At 45.4% G+C, this 6,393-nt stretch overlaps 1 long non-coding RNA gene across 1 annotated transcript; it reads left to right on the forward strand.

Annotated features, from left to right (window-relative positions):
* Positions 1-318: 318 nt before the first annotated feature.
* Positions 319-5,081, forward strand: LOC120095565 (uncharacterized). The gene is made up of 3 exons (XR_005491112.2): positions 319-548; positions 2,420-2,907; positions 3,769-5,081. It is a non-coding gene; the product is annotated as an uncharacterized LOC120095565 (long non-coding RNA).
* Positions 5,082-6,393: the final 1,312 nt, after the last annotated feature.

A 6,393-nucleotide genomic window follows, 5' to 3' on the forward strand; every position in this document is an offset into this window, starting at 1 on the left:
CGCATCAGCTCCTGCCTCCAGGTTCCTGCCCTGCTTGATTTCTTGCCATGACTTCCTTCAGTGATGGACCATAGTTTAGAGGTGTAAGCCAGATAAACCCTTTCCTCTCCAACTTGATTTTTATCATGGTGTTTCATCATAGCAATAGTGACCCAAACTAGGATAAGTTGGTACCCGGGATTACTGTGACAGACCTGACCATGCTGCTTTGGGAGGATTGTAGAAGGACTTTGGAACTTTGGACTAGAAAAGCCGTTGAGCGTTGAGAGCTCAGTGAGCTGTTCTGTGGGAGCCTGGAGGATAAGAATGTTGAGAGCAGTGCAGAAGATGGAGGCCTGGCCTGTGAGGGTTCAGAGGGAAGCGAAGACTCCTCTGGGCTTTTGTGGGAAGAATCTGTGTTGCCTGAGCAGCTGCTGCGGAAGAATTGGCTGTAATTAACAAGAGACCATGAACACTAAAGTAAAACCCTTGCTTTGCTTAGACAATGGATGCTGGGTAGCTGGAGCTGAAGAACCAGCTTTGATTAAGAAGAAACCAGCATTAATCAGGTGACGTCTTCTGGGAAGTGTTTCCTCAGGGGTCAGCACACAGGAGCTGTGTTCCGGAGGTGGCTGAAGTCCTACCTCGGGCTAGTAGCTGAATTTGGCAGTGCAAGAGTCACCCGGGTGGTGCTGGCGTGGAGAGCAGCTGAGGGTTTGCACTGTGCGCTGGGGCTGTGGTCCCTGAAGAGAGCCCAGGAGAATCTATTGGTGAAAGTGCAGTCCAGTTGCAGCAAGGAACCCCAGAAGTTTTGGAGATGCCAATACCATGGGGAAAGCACCAAGAGCTGGGCGGAGGTAGAATAGAGCCAGCTGGAGTCTGGAAGACAAGCTGTGTGTGCTATGAAGGGCAGGGCTGCAGAGGGCGGAGCTGCAGAGGGCGGAGCTGCAGAGGGCGGAGCATTGGACATTGAGTTATTTAAATCTTGGAGTTTGTTTTTGGCTTTGTTGAGATTGTGAGTGTACCCTTGTTCCTTCCCTCTTGAAATAAGGAAGTATTTAGATAATTTTTTGTTTTACAGAATCGCACAATTGAGAAGCTAATTTTTAAAGAGATTCGGGGTTTAAAAGAGATTTTGGATTTTACAAGCGACTCAGTATTAAGGTGTTAGAATCTGTAAAGACCCTGGGACTTTTTTAAGCTTGTAAAATATTTCCTATTGTGACGTTGATGTTAATGTGTGATCTTGGGGATGAACAAGAAATGAAAAGTGATGGCCCAACAGTGATGTGTTTGTGTGTCAGGTTGACAAGGGATCCATTGTCCCTGGCTAGTTTTATGTGAACCTGGAGTCAGTCATCTGAGAGGTGAGAACCTCAACTGTAAAAATGCCTCCACGAATCAATCCAGCTGTAAGGCATATTCTCAATTAGCAATTCATGGGGGAGAACCCAGCCCATGGTGGGCGGTGCCGTCCTTGGTTGGTGGTCCTGGGTTCTATAGGAAATCAGGCTGAGCAAGCCACGAGGAGCAAGCCATGAGCAGCATCCCTCTATGGCTTCTGCATCAGCTTCTGCCTCTGTTCCAGCCCTGAGTTCCTGTCCTGACTCCTCCAGTGCTGGACAGGAGGATATGGCTATGTTATATATACCTGATGTGGATACATAAGCCAAATAAACGTTACAACTTGCTCTTTGGTTTCACCAGAATGATTGTAGCCCTAAGATCTGTTTTATAGCTTTCTATTTGTTTTATATAGAGAGTCTCTCATAGCCCCGACTGGCTTCCAATGCTCAATGTAGCCAAAGATGATTTTGAATGGCTGACCTTCCTATGTCCACCTCCCAAGTTCTGGGACTGCAGGCATGCAATGACTGCCTTGTCTTTCTGAGGTCTCGGGGATGAAACACAGTTTCATACATGCTAGGCAAGAAGCACTCTGCTGGCTGACATGCTTATCTGGAGACTATGGTGATTTTTTTTTCATATTTCTCCTGCTGGGTGGGGAGTATTGAGAGAGAACATAGAGAGCTAATTGGCATTTGAGCACTGTGGAAGCGATATTTACTCATGGGACAGAGGAGGAGTGCCGCTTTCTCTGCCAGGAGCTCAGTTGCCTTGCGTGTGAGCCTGAAGAACCCCCTTATTTTGTCAGAACAAGAAAGTAGCAGCAGAAAGGAAAAACAGGAGAAAAACCCCAGGGAGGCTCGACGTGTCCTCATCCCCAACCAGATCCTCTGCACGTTGGTTACAGAAATCAGAAATAAATTAAAATTTGAATTAAGTATGGGGTGAATCGGTGCTTTATTTCCTAAGCAGACATTACCAGTTTTTGTAGCTTTGAGTTGTTAATTATCAGCACCACCATTTATGCATTTTTGTAATGAACTTCATTTTAATTGAAATCGAACTGCTTTGTGTTTCTTTGCCTACCCTTTAGAAAATCATTCAAGTGTTGCAGTCCCACATATTGGAAAGCTTAATTACAGCATGGACGGAGAAGAGCCAAAGCAGCTAGAAGGGAGGACGCGTCTCCTCATTCTCCACAGACAGAATCTGTCCAAGAACCCAGGCAGGTCGTCACATCTGTCTGTCTGCCAGAAGCTACGTTCATTACACAACCGAGAGCCACCCTGGGGGAAGCCTCACACAGGCTCATTTCCAACCCTTGTACTTGCTCAGCCTCATTTCAGAACCCAGCAGATCATCTCAAAATCTCCCTCAGTGCCCCGAAAATATGCATACAATTCAGTCACAGTAGACATCAAGTCACAGCAAGACATAGCTCACATTGGGATCCTACACCTGCGGGAAACACTTCCATATTGAAATAAGCCCCAGAATCAGATCAGCCAGAAGTCTCAAGAAAAAAAGACTCATCATGTATGGACAGATAGAAAAATGGCAGCTGTGATGAACGTATTGTATGTAAGTAACATAGACAAACATTGATTGACACATGAGCATATGATTGACAACCAAGATGGTGGAGAGATGAGAGACATAAACCTGTAGATATAAGCGATAGAGAGATTCTTCTCATTGTAACACATGCAGACACTTGCTTTGTGGACTGACTCCTCTGGGTGTGGACTTTAGCAAGTCCTGCAGCAGTACAGAGGCTGACAAGCTGGACAGTTAGGCTGTAACTTACATGCCTGCCTTGAACAACACTTTCTACCTCTGCAAGGAGCTGCAGATTTTGTTTCTCAGACTGGAGCTCCATCCCCACCCCCACTATCGTGTTGCCAGAGATAATCTCTAATATTCAAAGTCAGCTGATTGTGGGTTGTTGGAAAGATATCATTAAGGCCGCAGCTAGGTGAGAATGTTTCATGAAATACGTGGGCACAGCTGTCTAGCCAGTTTAACACACAAATCTGGGGCTGGATGGTTCGGTGTCATTGAGGACTGACCCAAAGTCCTAAACTTTCCTGCTGGGTCAGCTCAATTCCAACATTGACATTGTTTATAGTCTTTTTACTATGATTCTAAACAACTCTTGGTTTCTTCTCCTTCTCCTCCTCCTCCTCCTCCTCCTCCTCCTCCTCCTCCTCCTCCTTCTTCTTCTTCCTCTTCTTCTTCTTCTCTTCTTCTCTCCTTCCTCTCCTTCTCTTCCTTCTCCCTTTTCTTCTTCCTCTTTCTCTTCTTCCTCTTCCTCTTCTCATCTTCCTTTCTCCTCCTCCTCCTTCTCCTCTTCCTTTCTCCTCCTATTCTTCTTCCTCTTTCTCTTCTCCTCTTCCTTTCTCCTCCTCCTTCTCCTTTTTCTTTCTCTTCTTCTTCCCCTAGGACAAGAGAACTGGCTTTGTTTTTGAATCAGAAGAGAGATCCCATCATTCCCAAGACACCTACAGCATCAGAGACTACACACCATAAAGTATTCACTTTACTTCCATTTTTCTCCTTCAGTGTACGTGATCTGGCTTGCTTTATTGTTTTGCATATTGAATGTCTTGGTGCTAGAACAAATTTCACCCTCTCTTAATGTACTCATGATGATGTTACTGTATGTCCATGTTCTTCTTGTTGCAAATGAAGAACTGAACAAAATGTGGAAATGCAGCACCAAAAGTAAAAACAAAGATTTGTTAAAAGGGAAAGTAAGACATTCACCCAACAGCAGGAATGGAACCAAGTAAGCAGGTGGCACTTGAGTCCGCTCATTTCAGATCCAGGAGCTTTAAATTGTAAGGGAGGGGAGAGGTGTTCCCTGAGCATGCCCTGTTACTTTTACTTCGCATGAACCATCTCCCAGTCCTCTCTGTAATGATCGTTTGTATGAGATAAAGTCCCTATGTGTCTCCCTTGAGTGGTTCATGCTGTCCCAAAGGCATGAGATAAACTTCCCTTGATGTGCAAGCATGTCACTAGATCATCTCTTGCTTCCAATCGTGATCAGATATTGTCCTGTTAGGCATGGAGGGTTCATAGGAAACAAACTCTATTCTGGAGAATAGTCTTTTAATGGTTAGGTCTCTTCTATGACTCACAAGCATGGATGCTAACTTCCTGCCTCAATGGCTTCTTAAAAAGAAAATAAATTCAGAATCTGGGGAGTGTGTGAGCTTGCAAAAACAGTGGTGTTTATATCATTCATTCTGAACCAGTAGGCCGTCCATTCATTTTTATTCCATTTATCCTTCAGAAACATGTCTGTTCATGTGTCCAACCATTCATTCGTGCATCAGAAACATGTCTGTTCATGTGTCCAACCATTCATTCGTGCATTCACACCCCCGTTTATTGAGTGTATCGCATTTTCTTGAGAGACTGGTCTGGTCATGTTCTTGTTCTTTTTTCAACTTGGCACAAGCTTGAGTTATCTGGAACAAAGACCTCAGTTTAGAAAAGGTGCCTACCAGACTGGTCTGTACTGAATTTCTTAATGACCGACATGGCTGAACCCAGTTTACTGTGGGCTGTACCATCCCTAAGCAGGTGGTCCTGAGCTGTATAACAAAGCGGGCTGAGCAAGCCATGAAGAGCAAGTCAGTAAGCAGCACTGTTCCAAGGACTGTGCATCAAGTCCTGCCTACATGTACCTTCCCTGACTGAGTTTCTATCCTGACCTATTTCAGCCTAGTGTGGAAGTGTATGCCAAATAAACTCCTTTCTCCCCGTCTTAGTAAGGGTCACCACTGTCATGATAAAACACCATGACCAAAGCAACTTGGGGAGGAAGGGGTTTGTTTAGTGTATGATTCCATATCCATATTACATTACTGAAGGGGATCAGGATAGAAACTCAAGCAAGGCAGGAACCTGGAGGCAGGAGCTGAAGCAGAGTCCACGAAGGGGTGCTACATACTGGCTCACTTCCTCTGGCTTGCTCAGCCTGCTTTAGAACCCAGACCACCAGCCCAGGATGGCACTACTCACAATGGGCTGGGTCCCCCTCTGTCTATCTGGCTTATCTGATCTTATAGAGACATTTTTTAATTGAGTCCCACCCCTAATCCTTTCCTATGACTAGCTTCTGTCAAGTTGACATAGTTAAAATGAAACTCTCCAGCATACTCCCTAACTTGATTTTGGTGATGGTATTTCATCAGAGCAAAAATAACCCTAATTAGGAAAGAAATTGTACTAGGATTGTGGGGCTATTTCTATGGTGGACGTGAGCATGTTCTGGGGAGGATTGTGGAAGGACTTTGGAACTTTGGCCTAGTAAAGCCATTGAGTGTTGAGATCTCAGTGAGCTGTTCTGTGGGAGCTTGGAGGATAAGAATGTTGAGAGCAGTGCAGAAGATGGAGGCCTGGCTTGTGAGGGTTCAGAGGGAATATTACAGATTTTATTGGGACCATTTGCTATTTTTGGATTAAAATTCTGTTGTTCCGATCAGCTGGGGCTGAAGAATCAGCTGTGTTTAACAAGATACCAGAACTATTGAAGTAAAACCTTTGCTTTGCTGAGACGCTCGAGGCTGGTCAGCTGGAGCCAAGCAATTAACGGTGATTAAAGAAGATCTCTTAAGCACTGAGGTGGCGTCTTCTATGGGAAGTGTTTTCTCAGGGTCAGAACAGAAGTTGTGGTCTGGAGGTGACTAAGGGTGAACTTGGTCGTGTGTAACTCACCGGATAGTGCTGGTTTTGAAGCCATGAAGGGGTCATGGAGTGCAGCTGAGGCGTGGCAGTGTGAGAGGCCAGAGGGCCATTGGTGGAGGTGCAGCCTCAGTAGTAGTTAAAGTCCTAGGATTAAAGGGGTCATACTGAGAAGTTGAGTCTTAGCACCAAGAAGAGAACCAAAGAGAAGCTAAGGATGAAAATACATCTCTCGAAGCAGGAGACCTTGGCATTCTGGAGATGCCAGCACCATAGAATGACCACCAAGAAGAGCAGCAACTGTGGAGTGGAGCCAGCACCAGCTTAGGAGACAAACCCTATGTGCTGCAGAGGATGGAGCTGGAGAAGTGA

The sequence above is a fragment of the Rattus norvegicus genome, chromosome 11, assembly GCF_036323735.1.
Source record: "Rattus norvegicus strain BN/NHsdMcwi chromosome 11, GRCr8, whole genome shotgun sequence".
In the NCBI taxonomy this organism is placed as follows: domain Eukaryota; kingdom Metazoa; phylum Chordata; class Mammalia; order Rodentia; family Muridae; genus Rattus; species Rattus norvegicus.